A 20,273-nucleotide genomic window follows, 5' to 3' on the forward strand; every position below is an offset into this window, starting at 1 on the left:
CCGATCATCCGGGCCTCTGTATTGACTGTTGCTTCAGGGAGTGCCACACTTCCATGGAGTACTAAATTTATAATCCCCTTCCCCCATTTTTATTTATTTCTCCACAGTCTTCACAGGAATAGCTGCAAAGTGGAGGAGAAGATTCAAAATCTCCTTTTATTACACTAACATGTTCTTGTAGCCCCTTTTATTTCATTTTTACAAGGGGTAATAGGAGAAAAAGCGCCCCAAAATTCGTAGCCCAATTTCTCCCGTGTAAGGACATACCCCATATGTGGACGTAAAGTGCTCTGCGGGCGAACTACATGGCTCAGAAGAGAAGGAGCGCCATTGGGATTTTGGTTGTCCAAAATCCCAATAGCACTCTTTCTCTTCTGAGCCGTGTAGTTCACCCGCAGATCACTCTACATCCACATATGAGGTATTTCTCTTTCGGGAGAAATTGGGCTATAAACTGTTGGGCGAATAAGTTCGTTTGCTCCACCATCAGATTCACAAATTGTTCACTGAAAAAAAAAAAAAAATGTCATATTCAGTGAAGCCCACTGTGCGAATCTGGATTCCTGGTTGTCCAACAAAGTCAGGAATCAAGGGCTCAAAATCCTCTGGGGTACTCCAGCCAAGTTCACCGGTAGAGGGCTCAGGTGAACTTGCCTGGTGAGCCGGGAAACTAGTACGAGCCCCAGGGCTGCTCATACTAGTGTGGGCCACAGGGTTCCTGGCACGGGGGGCTCCTGGCTCCGCCTGGCCGCGTCTCCGCCGCCTTGGGGCTCATCATCATCACTAGATGATGAGGAGAACGAGGGTGACAACAGGAAAGTGGGGTCATCCTCGTCCTCACTGGGGCTCTCCGACTCCGAGAACTGGGTTGTATGCCTCCTCGGCCGAGAACATCCGGCGGGCCATCTTAGAACGCTAAAGGGGAGTGCGTGTGTGTTTAAAACTTTATTTAGTGTGTGTGTGTGTGGGGGAAGCGGTGTGTTTTTATGTATACCCTACTCTAACCCACCCTAGCCTAACAGAATCCCCGAAAAATTGCTCACAGCCGAAAAACTCGCTGATCAGCGGTACCAAGCTGATCAGTGGTGGGGTGGGCGATGCGCTAACAGTGGCCAGGCGCTCTTTTACAGCTAAGAGTGCCGGCCACAGTCAGCGCACCTACAAAAAGAAAAAAAATGCGCTTGCGCCCCAAAATATGGGGGGGGGGGGGCAAGCTGCAGCACCCCTGGGGGGACGGGGGTCGCACAAGTTGCTGTGGACCCTAGACACCCTCAGATCCGGGTGCTGCACACAAAAAATAACGTTCTTTTTTTCACTACCCCTGCCTAACCTAAAGCTCCCCCTAAATGTTTATATGCCAGATAGCACTTTATGGGGTCTCAGGGGCCACGGATGGCGGCGGATCGTGTGGGATGCAAATGGACCGACACAGGGCTCCTCTCTCCTTACTCACACAGAAGTCTGTGGGAGGGGAGAGTGGAGCTCCAGGACGTTATCTCCAGGTCAGTCCCTCCAACCAATCACAGACGATCCTCACCCTCATCCTCCGTCACCGCCACCTCACAGGATCTATGGAGGGTGATTGGTGGTGTATATTACACCACTGATCACCCTCCTATTCCGGGTCACCGGAGACCTGAATAACCTGGAAATGCTGCAAACCGCAGGTCTGAATTGACCTGCGGTTAGCAGTGATCGCCAGTATGGGGAAGTTGGGGGTCACAGGACCCCCCCTCGGCATTGTCACAGGGTGCCTTCTGAATGATTTCAGCAGGCACACCGTTCCTAACACTGCCCGCCGCACAGCGGTGATCGGAAATACACGGGTGTCCATAAGAGGCTCTGTCACCAGAATCAACCCTATTAGACCATACGTACTGCCTGGTAGGGCTCATTATGCTGATTATGTATGATAAATAGCTTCAGAGATATGCAGAGATTCATATGCAAATAAACAATTCGAGCACTCAGAGACGGGGCTGAATATTCTGAGCAATGCTCTATAACACCCCCTGTGCTCTGCACACACACCCCTCCCCCCATTGACTGACAGGGCTAGACACCAGGCTGACATCACAGCACCACGGGGATACCGCACATGCAGCCGTCAGCGCTGGCCGCGGCAGTGCAAGGGTTAATGAGCCGGCATCAGTGTTTTCACCGATGCCGGTGCATACAGCTGGGGTCCAACTATTAGTGCCTGCCGGACCCCTGCAGCTGATCGGGCGGGAGTAGCTCCTGTGGCCGCCCGATCAGAGCGCTGTACCTGTATGGCGCTGGGATTTGTGACCGTGTTTCCAGCGACATACATGTACAGCACTGGTATCCTATGGGTTAATGACATATTATTTATTATAGGATATGCTATTAAAGAAAAAAACATATGTCTTTCTGGGGACTTCAACATGCAAAGCCATTAATGTAACCTCCAAGCTGTAACATTAGCACATGGTTTTCTATACTTAGAAGCTATCACATAGTACTGCGATCTGTATGATCATCTATTGTGTCTGTGGATAAACCAGTAATGTATATCAGCTTTCTGAGCAGATCTCAGTGTGGTGAAGCTATAGCACACTGTGTGTATAATACACATATATACAGTAGATATGTAAAATCCAGGATACAGCTCTGTATACAGGGCCCCCTTTACTATAGTGCTGCCCATGTACTCTTAATAAAATAAAAAAGGACTACTTACATCACACACCATTTGAATTTGTCTCTGATCTAGAGCTCAATAAAATATAAAATATGAATTTTATTAAAAGCCTGGAAGAAGCTTTGAACCCATGAACTCTACATTCCAAGCAAGTGTCTTACCACTGAGCTATAGCTTTAGACACGAAAGTTTGTGATTTTTTTCGATCTATGAGATGTAGTATAGCAAAAAACACAGTAAACCTAAGATCCCTTGTGACACTGACTAGTGAAGGACGTGAGATATCAGCGTCACACATCATTTAAATTTGCCTCTTATCTAGGGCATAATAAAATATAAAAAAAATTTAGAAGCTGAAAGGGGTTTTGAACTCATAAAGCGTGGACGAGAGGCCACAGCATTACCACTGAGCTATCAGCTTGCCTTGGATGAGCTTGTGATTTTTGTTCATCTATGTGATGTAGCATACAAAACCACAGTAAAACTAAAATGTTTTGTGACACTGACTAGTGAAGGACGTGAGATATCAGCGTCATACATCATTTAAATTTGCCTCTTACCTAGGGCATAATAAAATGTAAACATTTTTTGAGGATGAAAGGGGCTTTGAACTCAGAAAGTCTGGACATGAGGCAACAGCATTACCACTGAGCTACCAGCTTTCCTTGTATAAGCTTGGGATTTTTGTTCAACTCATTCTCACTTTGACCCTGACCTATGAAGAGCATAAGTCAAACTCAGATATGAGAGTCAGATGTGAGGGTCAGGTGTCAGAGTCAGGTGTCAGGGTCAGGTGTCAGGGTCAGGTATCAGGGTCAGGTATCAGGGTCAGGTGTCAGAGTCAGGTGTCAGGGTCAGGTGTCAAGGTCAGGTATCAGGGTCAGCTGTCAGAGACAGGTATCAGGGTCAGGTGTCAGGGTCAGGTGTCAGGTGTCAGGGTCAGGTGTCAGGGTCAGGTGTCAGGGTCAGATGTCAGGGTCAGGTGTCAGGGTCAGGTGTCAGGTGTCAGGGTCAGGTGTCAGGGTCAGGGGTCAGGTGTCAGGGTCAGGTGTCAGAGTCAGGTGTCAGGGTCAGGTGTCACATTGGCATTATTTTGATACTTGACTATGATATCTGACCATGTCCTAAAATGAACACTGTACAAATGAATTGTTATATGACCACAGAGACATGTGTTCTGTACATTAGACATCCCTTAGGTCAAGCTCTGGGAATAGCACTTAACTGTTCTGCCAGAGTACAACTTGGGCAGAAGGGGAAGGGGTGTCTGCTTTAGCTGCTCATATATCCTGATTGGTAGCAGCTAGAGACATGTGCCTGGTCTTGTTTGAAAGCTGGAATTCCATGACAGCATTAGCACAACATAAGCAGGAGATAACACTATTAGAAATCGAGTCAGGAATAAATACAGCCATACTGTATTTTCCCATGTTAGAGAAGATAATGCTATAATTCTGGTATTGTTTGAAAGTTTGGAATGTCAGCTTTCAAACAATACCAAGCCCATATCTCTAGCTACCTATCCAGAGATATGAGCAGCTAAAACAACCGCACCCCTCTTCAGTCTGGAGGAGGAGGGGGGCAGTTGGGGAGCTAATAGCCTGCAGGAGGAGAGAAAAAAGAATAAAACATATGTAGAAATTTGGCATTATCGTCATTGTACTGCCCCACAGAATAAAGTTATGTTATTTATACCACACAATGAATGCCGTAAATAAATTCCACAAAATAATGTTAAAATTGCTGTTTTTTTATTTTTCACCTTAAAATAAAATAATAAAAGTTATTTAATTCACTATATATACACCCCAAAATGGTTCCTAAAAAACCTACAACTAATTCCGCAAAATGAAAAATTTTGAAAATAAATGTAAAAGTTATGACTGCTGCAAAATGAAGGGGGAAAATGTTACTGGTCCTTAAGGCTAAAATTAATTATATCACTAAAGGGTTAAAAATGCAATTGTGTCCCCTGAGTTGTGCGCCAACAAGATATACTTCAGATACATATAAAACATCTACAATAAAAAAGTGACATTTTTGAGAGGGTTTTTCTAATTATAATGTGACTGTTCGGAGGTTAAAAGTAGAGATGGCCTTGCGGTTCGCCCGGCGGTCGTTTCGCGGCGAACTTTGCCCGTTCGCGATTCGCCGAACATGCGAACATATGGCGAGATTCACGCCCGCCAAATTCTTTTACATTGGGAAGAACTTTGACCCATGACACATCCATCAGGTGGAACAGGACAGCCAATTGAGACATTTTAGTACATGGACATACCCCCACCCTCTAAAAAAAAACGAGCTGGCAGACATTTTACATTCCATATTTTGCCAGTGTAGGGAGAGGTTGCTGTGTGGAGCAGGGACAGACTGTTAGGGACACCAAGTGCTAGTTAATAGGGCTACAAAAGTCCTTTTAAGGATTGGTATAGGTGTGCTATCGATAGGTGTGACTTACTGAGGGGTGCAATATACTTATAATATACTTTCTAACATAGAAAGTATATTATAGTGCAATTGTATTGTGCAGCAATTGTGTGCGGTTCTGATGCGATACTGCAGCTACACAGAGTGCCAAACGCTATTGGAACAAATAATTTCTACTGGTGTGATATACCAGTTGCCCCCCAAAAAAACTGATTGGGGCAGGTGTGTGATATACCTTCTTCCACAAATAATGCTCTTCTATAGGGACTTTTGTCACAGGGTCTTGTTGAAAATGACAGGTGCCTATTTTGTGCATACGCGAAAATGACATTGCCGATATTTTGCATTGAAAAAAAATAATGAATGGAGATCGCAAATTCGAATAATACATCTGGTATGTCACTGTGCATGTTGTGGGACTATTTGTGCACTTCTAGCAATTATTTGGTGGCTGCAAATATGACCTGAAGGTTTTTCAGGTTCGCCTGCCATTCAAGTCTATGGGGCCCACTGCGAACACATGGTTCGCGAACATTTGATCGCGTTCGCGAACCGTCCCGGCCAATGTTCGTCCATCACTAATTAAAGGTATACATTTCTATGTATCTGAAAAAATGCTTTAAGCCCCCAGCCCGTATATTGAGGGTCATTCACTACAGGGACACTTATGGAGGGGATCTGTGGATGACACATAGCATAAGATGCTATATATGTGTCATCCACAGATCTTCCCCATAACTGTGTCATACACAGATACTCATAACAGTGCCATCCAGAGAGCCCAATAAGAGCCACCCACAGATCCCCCATAAGTGTCACCCACAGATCCCCCATAAGTGTCACCCACAGATCCCCCATAAGTGTTACCCACAGATCCCCCATAAGTGTCACCCACAGATCCCCCATAAGTGTCACACACAGATCCCCCATAAGTGTCACCCACAGATCCCCCATAAGTGTCACCCACAGATCCCCCATAACAGTGCCATCCACAGACCACAATTAGTTCAAAAGCACACCTTTTGGTTCAAAATATTTTTTTTCTTATATTCCTCCTCAAAAACCTAGGTGCGTCTTATGGGCCGGTGCGTCTTATAGGGCAAAAAATACGGTAAAACACAAAAATAATGTGTGAGAAGACACAAGGTGCCATAGTAGACGATAGATATGTGTCACCGAGGTGCCTGTTTAGCTGCGTACTGCAGCTGATCCGGGCCGGGTTTCATTGGAGTAGTCAACAAGCAGGGTGGGATGACTACTGCCATGTATCCAGACCAGGTTTTGGCTGGCCTATATAATCTAGGAAGCCCAGGAGGGCTGGGGGTGTGGCTCCTAGTCTGGAAGTGTGATAGACTAGGAGTACAGAGTGTTTCAGCGGAGAAGCCTGCTATTGCCAAGTCTTTTCCCCCTCAAGCTTGTGGTGGAAACCAGGAACTACAGAGGACTGTGAGACTGTCAGACCACTTAACATGGACTGTGTTTTTGTGTATTTACATGCTGAAGTAAGCAAGTATTTGTTGAATCCGTTTTGGACAAAATAAAAAGACTATTGTTTGAACTATATCTGAAGTAACCATTTGAACTGATCGCCCCAAGAGAATAAAGGGCACAGGTCAGTTTTGCAGCATAGGGAAAGCAACTACATTAAATGGTGGCGTTAGAAAGTACAACTTGTCCTGCAAAATACAAGCCCTAATAAGGCTATGTGAACGGAAAAATAAAAAAGGTATGGCTCTGTGAAGACAGGGAAGAAAAATGAAAATGCAAAAACGAAAAAAAAGTTGACAGGACTTTTTTTTTCGTCATGCATAACGGAACAAAATGGCCCAGTTATTTGTGCCCATAGAAATGTATTAGGATGGAGCAAAACGGAATGCCGTTAAAGGGTTCAGTTTTGCATTCCGTGCTAATACTCCGCTATATTCCGTTATAACTCTGTTATAATGGAACACTATAACGAAACTAGGAACACTAATGCAACCCCGCCCTAAGCTGTGAGTGGAGCTTTAGACAGGGTTGGATTCTGTGAGCAAAGATAAATAGTCAGTACCTGAAGGCAAATGTGACTCCATGTTGTCTTCTCTATGATGTACAAAATTGTTATAATATCTCACCTACGCACTTCACATCCTCCCCCCCTGTGAGTTAGGTTCACTTATCTGTCTCAGGACAGATTCTGGGAATCTCCCAGAATTAGAACAAATGTTCTAATTCACTCGGGATCATTCGGCACAACAACGTACGTTCTTATATGTGACGTATTACATACCCATAAAAGGGATGTTCCAATTGTATCTGTATGGGTGTCAATGTTTATCATTTTATGATTGGTTTAATGCTGTTGTTGTGCAAACTTTTCTGCTGCCTATATGAGGCCAAGCAATAGCATAATAAAATCAGAGTGTTTCTCAGTGATTGCCTGTGTGCGTGTCTGTTATTGCCAACTGAGAAACATCTCTCCTGACGTCAGTGACATCAAACCAAGGTGGTCGTAGAGGTCCAGAAAGGCCCAAATCCTTTCAGTACCAGTCTGTTGAACTAAGAAGGTTCTGCTGAGATGAGAAAAGCACCTATGTTTCTAGAAAGATCATATGGCATATAAAATGTTCAGAAAGGAACATGTTAAGCCTTTGTGACCTTAGTGCTGTGTGTGTCTAAGTAAGAGAGATATATGGCCCTAGCATAAGGGATTGCTCTGAAACAGTTATGATGTCAGAAAACTCCCTCTCTTGTATTCCACTATTACTCAATGTCAGCTATGAGCCTATGCACTGCTAGTATGGTTGACAAGTGTGTCAGCTATGCAACCACTGCCAGGATGGCCAACAGGAGCCTACCCAGTGAACACAGGTCAGAGTGATTATTTTTTTTACTATGTATGTGAGTTGTTTCTTTTATGTTTTCTATATTTAATGACATTTAGTAAACTGTTTCACCTGGTCTGTGTATATTATTTCCAGATCACAGAATTCATGGTAAAACAATCATATGTAACAAATACAATTACAAACACAGAAAAGTTAACATCTGACATCTAAAATATTTAAACATTTACATTAAAGGTGTTGTCCCATGAATAATATTCTACAGTTTTCAAACCAGCACCTGAATCTGAATACTTTTGTAATTGCTTGTAATTAAAAATTTTGTATAGCCACTGATTTATTCAATAAAATGTATCTGTATAGCGCCACCTGCTGTTTGTTCTTTCTTTGTCTGGCTCACTGAGATGGCTGTACATTCTCAGTTTAATCTTTCAACTGCCTCTTGAGCTGTGATAGGGAGAGAGCTGCAGCACAAAAGACACACCTTCTTAGCTGCAGCAGAAAAGACACTCCCGTTGAGCTGCCAGCTTGATATAAATCTAGCAGCGCAATGAATGGGGAGATCTCTGGATCCATGTGAGGTACAGGGCTGGTTCTAGCTTTGTTAGAAAGAGATTGTAACGTATAATATGATGTCTGATTTTCATTTTTTACATTAATCATGGGATAACCCATTTAAAACATGTTTTATGTGTTTAATTACTAATTAAAATACAGACTCAATGTGTCAGAAATATTAGATATATAGATGTATGATATAACCAGGTCTTGTGACAGGAGCAGACACTGACAGAAAAGGGGAAAATGTGCAAGAAGTGTCACTGAAGATAAGGAAAAGGCAGAGTTACTAAATGTTTTTTTTAGCTCTGTATATACAAAAGAAGAGAGCTGATATCTGTGGTGCTGGGGCTGTTAGCCAATTGAGTATATTACTGGATGTACTAACTGTAGATATGGTCCAAGATATGTTAAATAGGGTAAATGTGAACAAGGCTCCAGGTCCAGATGGATTACACCCAAGAGTGCTTAAAGAGCTCAGTTCAGTCATTGCTGTGCCCCTGTTTATAATTTTTTAAGATTTTCTAGGTACTGGTACAGTGCCAAGTGATTGGCGCAAGGCAAACGTGGTGCCCATATTCAGAAAAAGATCTAGGTCCTTCACAGGTAATTATAGACCAGTTAGTTTAACTTCTGTTCTGGGAAAAACTATATACAGGAGTATGTGACTATAAATAATATTATAAGTGATAACCAACATGGGTTTACCAAGGACAGAAGTTGTCAGACTAACCTGATTTGTTTTTATGAGGAGGTGAGTAGTAGCCTGGACAGACGGGCGGCTGTGGATGTAGTGTTTCTGGATTTTTCAAAGGTTTTTGATACTGTCCCTCATAGACGTTTAATAGGTAAAGTAAGGTCTATAGGCTTGGAAAGTATAGTTTGTAATTGGATTGAAAACTGGCTGAAGGACCGTGTCCAGAGAGTTGTGGTCAATGATTCCTATTCAGAATGGTCCTGGGTGTACCCCAAGGTTCAGTGCTGGGCCCTCTATTATTTAATTTATTTATTAATGATATCGAGGATGGGATTAATAGCACCATTTCTATTTTTGCAGATGACACTAAGCTATGTAGTATTGTACAGTCTATGGAAGATGTCCATATACTACAAGCTGACTTGAACACTCTGAGTGATTGGGCATCAACTTGGCAAATGAGGTTCAATGTGGACAAATGTAAAGTTATGCATCTTGGTAGTAATAATCTCTGTGCTTCATATGTCCTAGGTGATGTAACACTGGGAGAGTCACTTATAGAGAAGGATTTGGGAGTCCTTGTAGATCATAGATTGAATAACAGCATACAATGTCAATCAGCTGCTTCTAAGGCCACCAGGATATTGTCAAGCATTAAACAATGCATGGACTTGTGGGGCAGGGATGTAATATTACCACTTTACAAAGCATTGGTGCGGCCTCATCTGGAATATGTAGTTCAGTTCTGGGCACCAGTCCATAGAAAGGACGCACTACAGCTCGAAAAAGTACAGAGGAGAGTGACTAAACTGATAAGGGGAATGGAGGGTCTTAGTTATGAAGATAGATTAAAAGAATTTAATTTATTTAGTCTTCAGAAGAGACATCTAAGGGGAGACACTATTAACCTCCACAAATATATAAATGGGCCATACAAAAAATACGGTGAAAAAGTTCAGTCTCCAGAAGTGTCAAAACTTCTTTACTGTAAGACTTGTGAAGCTGTGGAGTAGACTTCCTCAGGACGTGGTCACAGCAGGAACAGTGGACAGTTTTAAAAAGGGTTTAGATGAATTCTTAAAAGTAAACAACATTAATGCTTATGAAAACGTGTAGAAATCTGAGTCTCACTTCCTTCTGGGATTCGTGTCCCCACCTATCCCTTGGTTGAACTTGATGGACGTTTGTCTTTTTTCAACCATATTAACTATGTAACTACAGTGCCTTGCAAAAGTATTCACCCCCCTTGACTTTTTTCATGTTTTGTTACATTACAGCCTTAAGTTCAATGTTTTGTTAATCTGAATTTTTTGTGATGGATCAGAACACAATAGTCTAAGTTGGTGAAGTGAAATGAGAAATATATAAATAAAACTATTGTTTAGAAATAGAAAACAGAAAATTGGCATGTGTGTATGTATTCACCCCCATTGTTAGGAAGCCCATAAAAAGCTTTGGTGCAACCAATTACCTTCAGAAGTCACATACTTAGTGAAATGATGTCCACCTATGTGCAATCTAAGTGTCACATGATCTGTCATTACATATACACACCTTTTCCAGAGGCTGCAACACCTAAGCAAGAGGCATCACTAACCAGACACTGCCATAAAGACCAAGCAACTCTCCAAACTAGTACGGGACAATGTTGTTGAGAAGTACAAGTCAGGGTTAGGTTATAAAAAATATCCAAATCTTTGATGATCCTCAGGAGCACCATCAACTCTATCATAACCAAATTGAAAGAACATGGCACAACAGCAAACCTGCCAAGAGATGGCCGCCTATCAAAATTCACGGACCGGGCAAGGAGGGCATTCATCAGAGAGGCAGCACAGTGACCTAAGGTAACCCTGGAGGAGCTGCAGAGTTCCACAGTAGAGACTGGAGTATCTGTACATAGGACGACAATAAGCTGTACGCTCCAGAGAGTTGGGCTTTATGGCATAGTGGCCAGAAGAAAGTCGTTACTTTCAGCAAAAAACAATAAGGCACGTTGTGAGTTTGCGAAAAAGGCATGTGGGAGACTCCCAAAATGTATGGAGGAAGGTGCTCTGGTTTGATGAGACTAAAATGTTACTTTTCGGCCATCAAAGAAAATGCTATGTCTGGCACAAACCCAACACATCACATCACCCAAAGAACACCATCCCCCCAATGAAACATGGTGGTGGCAGCATCATGCTGTGGGGTGTTTTTCAGCAGCCGGAACTGGGAAACTGGTCAGAGTTGAGGGAAAGATGGATGGTGCTAAATATAGGAATATTCTTGAGCAAGACCTGTCCCACTCTGTGCGTGTTTTGAGGCTAGGACAGAGGTTCACCTTCCAGCAGGAAAATGACCCCAAACACTCTGCTAAAGCAACACTTGAGTGGTTTAAGGGGAAACATGTAAATGTGTTGGAATGGCCTAGTCACAGCCCAGATCTCAATCCAATAGAAAATCTGTGGTCAGACTTAAAGATTACTGTTCACAAGCGCAAACCATCCAACTTATAGGAGCTGGAGCAGTTTTGCAAGGAGGAATGGGCAAAAATCCCAGTGGTAAGATGTGGCAAGCTCATAGAGACTTATCCAAAGCGACTTGGAGCTGTGATTGCCGCAAAAGGTGCCTCTACAAAGTATTGACTTTAGGGGGTGAATAGTTATGCACATTGACTTTTCCTGTTATTTTGTCCTATTTGTTGTTTGCTTCACAATAAAATAAAAAACAAACATCTGGAAAGTTGTGGGCATGTTCTGTAAATTAAATTATGCAAATCCTCAAACTATCCATGGTTGTGAGGCACCAAAACACAAAAAAAGTCAAGGGGGTGAATACTTTTGCAAGGCACTGTATGTAATTGTGCCTGGGCCCCCTGCTTTCAATGGAAAAGCTAGACAAACAAAAATTGACATACAAATAGATGCACACAAGCTGCATACATACCATACAGAAGCCACTCAAATATACAGTAGCACACAGGGCATGTCCACACCACTCTAATAGGACACGTGAAGCACATCCCACTAACACATAGGACACATGGTGCACACATGCCACTTACTTAGCACACATTAATCAAACAAATGGCATTTATACTGTATATAAAGCAAATGTAAACAATATAATCATTAAAAAAAATAATGCCTGGCTGCAGAATATGTGTAAAAATAACAAAACACTCACCTGTTAAATCCAGTACCTCTCCAGTGCCAATGATTCTGATTTCTGATTATCTCTTTACATGGCAGCAGTAATGATATGCTGTTCCAGCATGTGACCTCTGCAGCCAGTTTCTGATGGCAGTGGACACATTTTCTATGTACTGGCAAGACTTCTGTGCCCATCGATGTCCTAGCTGCTGCCTTGCAGACAAAGACTTGGGGAGTAACACTGAGCATTGACAATGGCATGGAAGGGGATTTGACAGGTGGGTAATAGTGTTGGGCTCAAATATTCGAATCGCGAATTTTAATCTCGAATATCGCCACATTGAGAATTCGCGAAGATTTAGAATATAGTACTATATATTCGTATTCTCGAATAGTCTAGATTTTTTTTTCATCAGTAACCTCCCTTTTTGCTTGTGAGCCAATGAGAAGGCTGCAATGTCTTTGTCTGAGCTTAGCAACATCCCTAGCAACCAATAGGAAAGTTGCCTACCCCATACTATATAAGAACCTCCCCAGCAGCCATTTTCTGTAGTTTTATGGAGGTCTGGGAAGAGACAGAGGTGTCATTGCTGTGCTCTGTGTTTTCCATTTATTACATTAGATAGTTAGATAGTTTATATATATAATACAGATAATCAGTGTGGGTTAGATAGTGATATAGTGTAGCTGATAGGTTCTGCTGTCCATACATACATGCTGTGATGTCACAAGTTCACAACAATACACCAATCAGTAATATGTAGTCAGACCTGCTAAAATGTGAAGTTGCACGTATTGCGCAAAAATATGAGCATCATGAATTGCCGATTTGCGCAATCGCGAATATATTGGAGCACTCTATCTGCATATAAAGCTATTGTAATGTTTTGCCGTGCCAACCATTTTCTCCAGTCTCAGGAAACCTCAGGCAGCTTGAAAAATGTAGCAACAGTGACCCACGCCTGTATTGCGCATTTTACATTGCCGATTTTCGCAATCAAGAAAATAATAGCGAATTCTCGAATTTCCGAAAATATGACAAATATTCACCCAAATATTCACGAATGCTTTCTGTGTGCCATGGCCCCTTGGGAGCCATTCAACTGGCCCACGATGACCAATCCACTTTCCAGGAAACTGTTCATCTAGGAATGCTCGGACCTGACACCCATAATGTGGTGGTGCACCATCTTGCTGGAAAAACTCAGGGAACGTGCCAGCTTCAGTGCATAAAGACGGAAACACATCATCATGTAGAAATTTTGCATATCCAGTTGCCTTGAGGTTTCCATTGATGAAGAATGGCCCCACTATCTTTGTACCCCATATACCAAACCATACCATCAATTTTTCTGTTCCAACAGTCTTTGTGGGATCTTTCCAATGTGGGTTAGTGTCAGACCAATAGCGGTGGTTTTGTTTGTTAACTTCACCATTCACATAAAAGTTTGCCTCATCACTGAACAAAATCTACTGCGTAAACTGAGGGTCCTGTTCCAATTTTTGTTTTGCCCATTCTGCAAATTCAGTGCGCCGATCTGGGTCATCCTCGTTGAGATGCTGCAGTAGCTGGAGTTTGTAAGGGTGCCATTTGTGAGTAGCTAATTACAGCCAAAGGGATGTTCGACTAATGCCACTCTCCAGTGACATGTGGCGAGTGCTACGCTGTGGGCTCTTGCTGAATGAAGCTAGGACAGCCACTGATATTTGTTCATTAGAGACAGATTTCATGCGTCCACATTTTGGCAAATCCAACACTGAACTAGTTTCACGAAACTTAGCAAGCAGTTTGCTAACTGTAGCATGGGAGATGGGTGGTCTCGTAGGGTGTCTTGCATTGAAATCTGCTGCAATGACCCGGTTACTGCGTTCACCAGACATCAACACAATTTCTATCCGCTCCTCACATGTTAACCTCGGCGACATGTCAATGGCTGTAAACAAAGAGAAAATTGTAAATAACTCATGAAAGAATAAAGTTACGTTAAAACCAAGCACACCATTGTTTTTCGTGTGAAATTCCCAATAAGTTTGATGTGTCACATGACCCTCTTTCTATTGAAAAAACAAAAGTTGGATTCAAAATGGCCGACTTCAAAATGGCCGCCATGGTCACCACCCATCTTGAAAAGTTTCCTACCTCACATATACTAATGTGCCACAAACAGGAAGTTAATATCACCAACCATTCCCATTTTATTAAGGTGTATCCATATAAATGGCCCACCCTGTACATTTTTTCAAAGGTTTTTATTTTTCAAAAAGTAAATCATAATAAAAAACTATATTAATTTGTTATCTTCATAATCATACTGATCCACAGGATAAAGTCATAACAGGGAGCGCCATAAAAACAAAACGCAAAAAGCAATAGTGGAATTGTGGAGGGGGAAGGTGTTTCAGGGGGGTTTTTGTTCCCATTTTCAGTACAAGATATGGTTAATTAAATGGTGCCATTAAATGGTGCCATTAAAAAATACAGCCTGTCCTCCAGAAAAACAAAACATCATAAGGCTATGTGAATGGAAAAATAAAAAATCATGGTTCTTGGAAGGAGGGTAGGAAAAAGTGAAAACACAAAAAAAAAATTGGCCTCTTTCTAGAATATTAGAATGTGGGTTGGAGTTGCCAAATGTTAGGAAATGTAATCGGGTAGGTAGTTTGTGGGGCTTCTGCAGAGGGTCCACTGGTTTATGGGGCATTGAAGCCGTCCAGAAGGTAGAAAATGGGATTTAAGATAAACATGACTGATGATCCTATTGGATACAGTAATATGCATCTGCAGATACAGGAAGCAATAGTTAGTATTAGCTGTGTGAGCACCAGCAGTGACTTGACATTGTCGGCGAGTGCCACTACATTCAATGATATTTTTAACAGAACTCCACTATAATCTTTGTAGCCTTCTTCTTGTGAGTTCAGGATGGACGCTGGAGGAAAATGACGGGTGGGTAAAAGTTGCATGTGGTGTGCGCCAATAGATTTGTATAGGACACTGCACTGGACCTGTGATATGGCGGCCTGCCAAGGCCACACTGCAACTAACTTATAAAATGAACAATCCCATAGCTATCTATGGGATCGATTCCTTCACCAGTTTCCCTCCAGCATTTCTACAACAATATGGAGGGAATAAAAACTGGACCAACGGATATATGTAAAAGGGCCTTTAAAGTAGTATTTCAGTTTTTATTTGTTTATATAATAGGAAATCATACAATTTTCTAATATACATGTATTTAAAGAACAGTACAGCCCTTCAGTCTTGCATAATGTATCTATGGCCTAACTAAAACAGCATTAATCAGGGAACACTCTGCATCATAAGGCCTCCTGCACATGAACGTGTGCGCCCCGTGCACGAACACCGACCATGGGGCAGCCGCAGCGGATCGCGGACCCATTCACTTTAATGGGTCCACGATCTGCCTGTTCTGCAAAAAGATAGGACATGTTCTATCTTTTTGCGGAATGGAAGTACGGGACGAAACCCCACGGAAGCACTGGGTTCCGCACCACTCCGCATCTCCGGTCCGGGAATACGGCAACGGGAAGCACACGTTCGTGTGCAGGAGGCCTAAGTGTGCTAGGTCAGCAGATAGGGCGCATTCATATGATAAGTAAATATGACTAATGTTGAAATAATGATTTTATATTGGTTATAACAGTAACTACATTACTGTGTGTATTTACATGGCTGTTTGTCATGTTGTTAATAAAGTTTAGCGTAAAGAAAAAAAACACACAGTGATCTGCTTCTACACAGACATTGAAAGACATGATGATGAGGTGCTTCTGCAGGTAGTAATGTAGTATATACTGTATATGTTCTGCTCCTCAATTCACTACTATTCACCTGTTAGATACCTAGGCAGTTATAATAATAATAATAATCTTTATTTACATAGCGCCAACATATTCGCCGCTCTTTACAATTCAGAGGGTTCCTGTAAAAATGGTCATAAATAACATAGCAACAGACAAGTCAATAATTAAAACAATAGGAATGAGGGCCCTGCTCGCAAGAGTGTACAATCTATTAGGGGAAAGGGGTGACACAAAAGGTAAATGTACTTGTTTTGTACAATTTTAATTAGTGTGAGTATATAGCTTGGCCTGCTCTCCCTCACTCACTGGAAGCCATTTGGCACCAGGAGAGATATAGTTGTGGACTCTCATTGCATTCTTTGGTGGCGATTTGGCACCAGGAGTGGTGTGGAGTGGGCCCGGCATGCATGTTGGTACCTGCATTCCTTGGATATAATGGAGGCCATTTTGGCACCAAAAATGACAGAAGGTAAGGCTGGCCCAGCATGCATGTGGAACCTACACACGCTGAATTATATGGTAGCCGTCATGGCACATAACAGGTAGAATTTAGTGTTAGGAACCCGTCTTTCAGAGATCGCCTTGACGTGCGGCAGACGGGCTTAAATAATTTTGTACAAAATGATTTGCCAAGCATCTTTAACTTATTAGTATAGCACTTGCAATTATTATGCAATTTTGTACTTTATTTGGTTTGCAGAGAGCTGTTGCATTGCATGTTTTGTTTTACATTGTTTTGTACAATGGTCCAACCATCTTGGGGAAAATAGGGGATTAGATATAAAGCTGCATGAGCCCGTCACCAGCTAATATCTGTAGAGCTTTTGGGTGCATGGGTGTGGTGGAGAGTTTTTGGTGGAGGATTAGGTTCAGGAAATTATGATAAATGAGCTAGATATGGAGATGTGTTTTTAGGGAAAGCTTAAAACGGTGTATATAGTGATTTAGCCTAATTTCTTGGGGTAGGGCATTCCAGAGAACTGGTGCAGCTCGGAAGGAATTTTTGACCCGGGAGTGTGAGATTATGTGTGGGATTATGGTGGATGTCAGTCGTAAATCATTTGCGTAGAGCATGGGTAGGGTGGTAGACAGAGATGAGGGAAGAGATGTAGGGGGATGCAGCACCGTGGAGAGCTTTGTGGGTGAGAACGAGAGATTTTGTTGTTTACATAGTGAGAAAGGGGCAGATTCTAGAGATATTTTTGAGGCGCAGGTGACATAAGCGGGCAAGAGATTAAATATAGGGGGTGAAGGAAAGATCACTGTCAAACATAACACCGAGACACAGGGCGTGTTACCTAGGCGTGATGGTAGTGCCACACACTGAGATGGAGATATCTGGTTTAAGTAGGTTAGTAGGTTAGACGGTGGAAAGACAGTCACTGGTGTTCTGTAATACAGCAGGGGTAATGTTGGGAGATGAAGTGTATAGTTGTGTGTCATCAGCATAAAGATTGCACTGGAAACCAAATCTGCTGATGGTCTGTCCAATTGGGGCTGTGTACAGACAGAAGAAGAGAGGGCCCAGGACAGAACCCTGAGGAACCCCAACACCAAGAGGGAGAGAAGAAGAGGTGTAGCGAGTGATTGATACACTGAAAGAGCGGTCAGAGAGATATGAAGAAAACCAAGAGAGGGCAGTGTCCTTTAGGCCAATAATTGGAGCATAGTGAGTAGGAGATGGTGGTCTACAGTGTCAAGAGCTGTAGAGAGGTCAAGGACAGTGAGCAGAGAGTAGTCACCATTGCATTTTGCTGTCCGGTCATTTGTCACTTTTGGTGAGGGCAATTTGTGTAGAATGTAGGGTGAGGAAACCAGATTGTAATGGATCAAGGAGAGAGTGAGCAGAGAGATAGCGGATGAGGCGAGAGTAGACCAGACTCCCAGGAGTTTAGAGATGAAGGGTGTGAGGGATATGTGGAATTATGATTTAATTCCTGCCATTTGCTCCAGGAGTGGGCAAAGGATATCAGGCTCCACAAGTGTCCCTGCTTCAAAGTGCGTCCACGTGTTTACATTTCACACCTCACTCTCTGGCAGGATGAATGCCTGTGGGGGGCTGAGTTGGTCAACAACAACAAGGAAAAGTCTGTAGACAACCTGGAACCGGCAGTTCATAAGAAATTATCAACTAACCATACATCACATAAATAAACTGTTTACATCTCTGCAACCCTGGGGCCGAGGCGGACTTTCTCCTGGTCTCCGTTTGCATGCTGGACAAAGAAATCCTAGTAGGAACCAAATAATGGTGCCATGTTTGGTCTCAAATTGCACCCAGAACCCAGGCGGATCTTTTGGTCCCAGAATCATCTCCCTAGGACCTTCCGGTGTGGAGCTATGAGCCATAATGGGTTTTGTGGATTTTGGCTACCAGGACCAGGAAGAGGGAATGAAATCCTCCCAGGAGAGGAGGGAGGGGCATAACCAACTAAGGGTTAAAGTGCCCGTGCAGGGCACAGGCCATTGTCTTACACTAAAGGGGGCTCACGTCATGTAACGTGTTTGGAGGGACCTAGGAAATCCTGCTGACATCACTGCATCCAGTGTGACTATAGCAAACAACCATCCAAGGAATTACAACTTTCAAGAACCGCCTACATAACCGGTAACTTCTATCTCTTAGCTCTGATTGTACTACCATCTGTATTTGCACATCTGAACATTGTATATATCTGTGTTCTAGTGCGCCCTTAAGGCAATTAGGTATATTAATTAATCTTGCGCTGTTCTGTATCTTGATCATGAATCAAAATACAGAACAGCACATAACATTATGAGCTACCTGTGGGTTGGTTTCTGACCCAATATACCCCGTTAACAGACCAGGCTTATATCTAATGAGGATCTGGTGGCAGTCTACCGAGCTGGCAGGGCTCTGTTTCACTGTGGCAGTGAAACGACCCTTTCAGCTGGTCAGGGTTGTGAGCGAGTGTTGCACCACGCCAGCGGTTGTGTAGGCCACCCTCTCTCACTCTCCGTGCCTCCCTCTGCCTGTGTGGACAGGAGGTGTCTGTGTAAACTATGCCAAGCTGACCTTACGTACTCCCAGGGAGGGCGTAACGTCACGTCTTGGTAACCAGTGACGAAACTGCACCGCGTGATCCCGACGTAGTGTGACGTCAAGCAGGGCTGCGAGGTGCAGTATTGTCACAAAGGGAAGATTGGAGACTGGTCTGTAGGTAGTTGTGTAGGATGGGCCAAGAGAAGGTTTTTCTTAATAATGGAGTAATGATAGAGTGTTTAAAAGAGGGGGGGAAGATCCAGAAGAGAGAGAGAGGTTGTAGATTTTTGTTAATTAAAAGTCAGATCACATTATACTTCTGAGGGTCACATGACAGTTCACATGACTGACACATGTTTAGTCCTATCCAGCTCTCTAAGGGCCCTTTCACACTTGCGTTCTTTTCTTCCGGCCCAGAGCTCCGTCGTCGGGGCTCTATGCCGGAAGAATCCTGATCAGTTTTATCCTAATGCATTTTGAATAGAGAGAAATCCGTTCAGGATGCATCAGGATGTCTTCAGTTCCGGAACGGAACGTTTTTTGGCCGGAGAAAATACCGCAGCATGCTGCGCTTTTTGCTCCGGCCAAAAATCCTGAACACTTGCCACAAGGCCGGATCCGGAATTAATGCCCATTGAAAGGCATTAATCCGGATCCGGCCTTAAGCTAAACGTCGTTTCGGCGCATCGCCGGATCCGACGTTTAGCTTTTTCAGAGTGGTTACCATGGCTCCCGGGACGCTAGAGTCCTGGCAGCCATGGTAAAGTGTAGTGGGGAGCGGGGGAGCAGTATACTTACCGTCCGTGCGGCTCCCCAGGCGCTCCAGAGTGACGTCAGGGCGCCCCACGCGCATGAATGACGTGATCACATGGACACGTCATCCATGCGCATGGGGCGCTCTGACGTCATTCTGGAGCGCCCCGGGAGCCGCACGGACTGTAAGTATACTGCTCCCCCGCTCCCCACTACTACTATGGCAGCCAGGACTTTAATAGCGTCCTGGCTGCCATAGTAACACTAAACGCATTTTGAAGACGGATCCGTCTTCAAATGCTTTCAGTTCACTTGCGTTTTTCCGGATCCGGCGTGTAATTCCGGCAAATGGAGTACACGCTGGATCCGGACAACGCAAGTG

The sequence above is a fragment of the Bufo bufo genome, chromosome 4 (genome assembly GCF_905171765.1).
Source record: "Bufo bufo chromosome 4, aBufBuf1.1, whole genome shotgun sequence".
NCBI classification, from domain to species: Eukaryota; Metazoa; Chordata; class Amphibia; order Anura; family Bufonidae; genus Bufo; species Bufo bufo.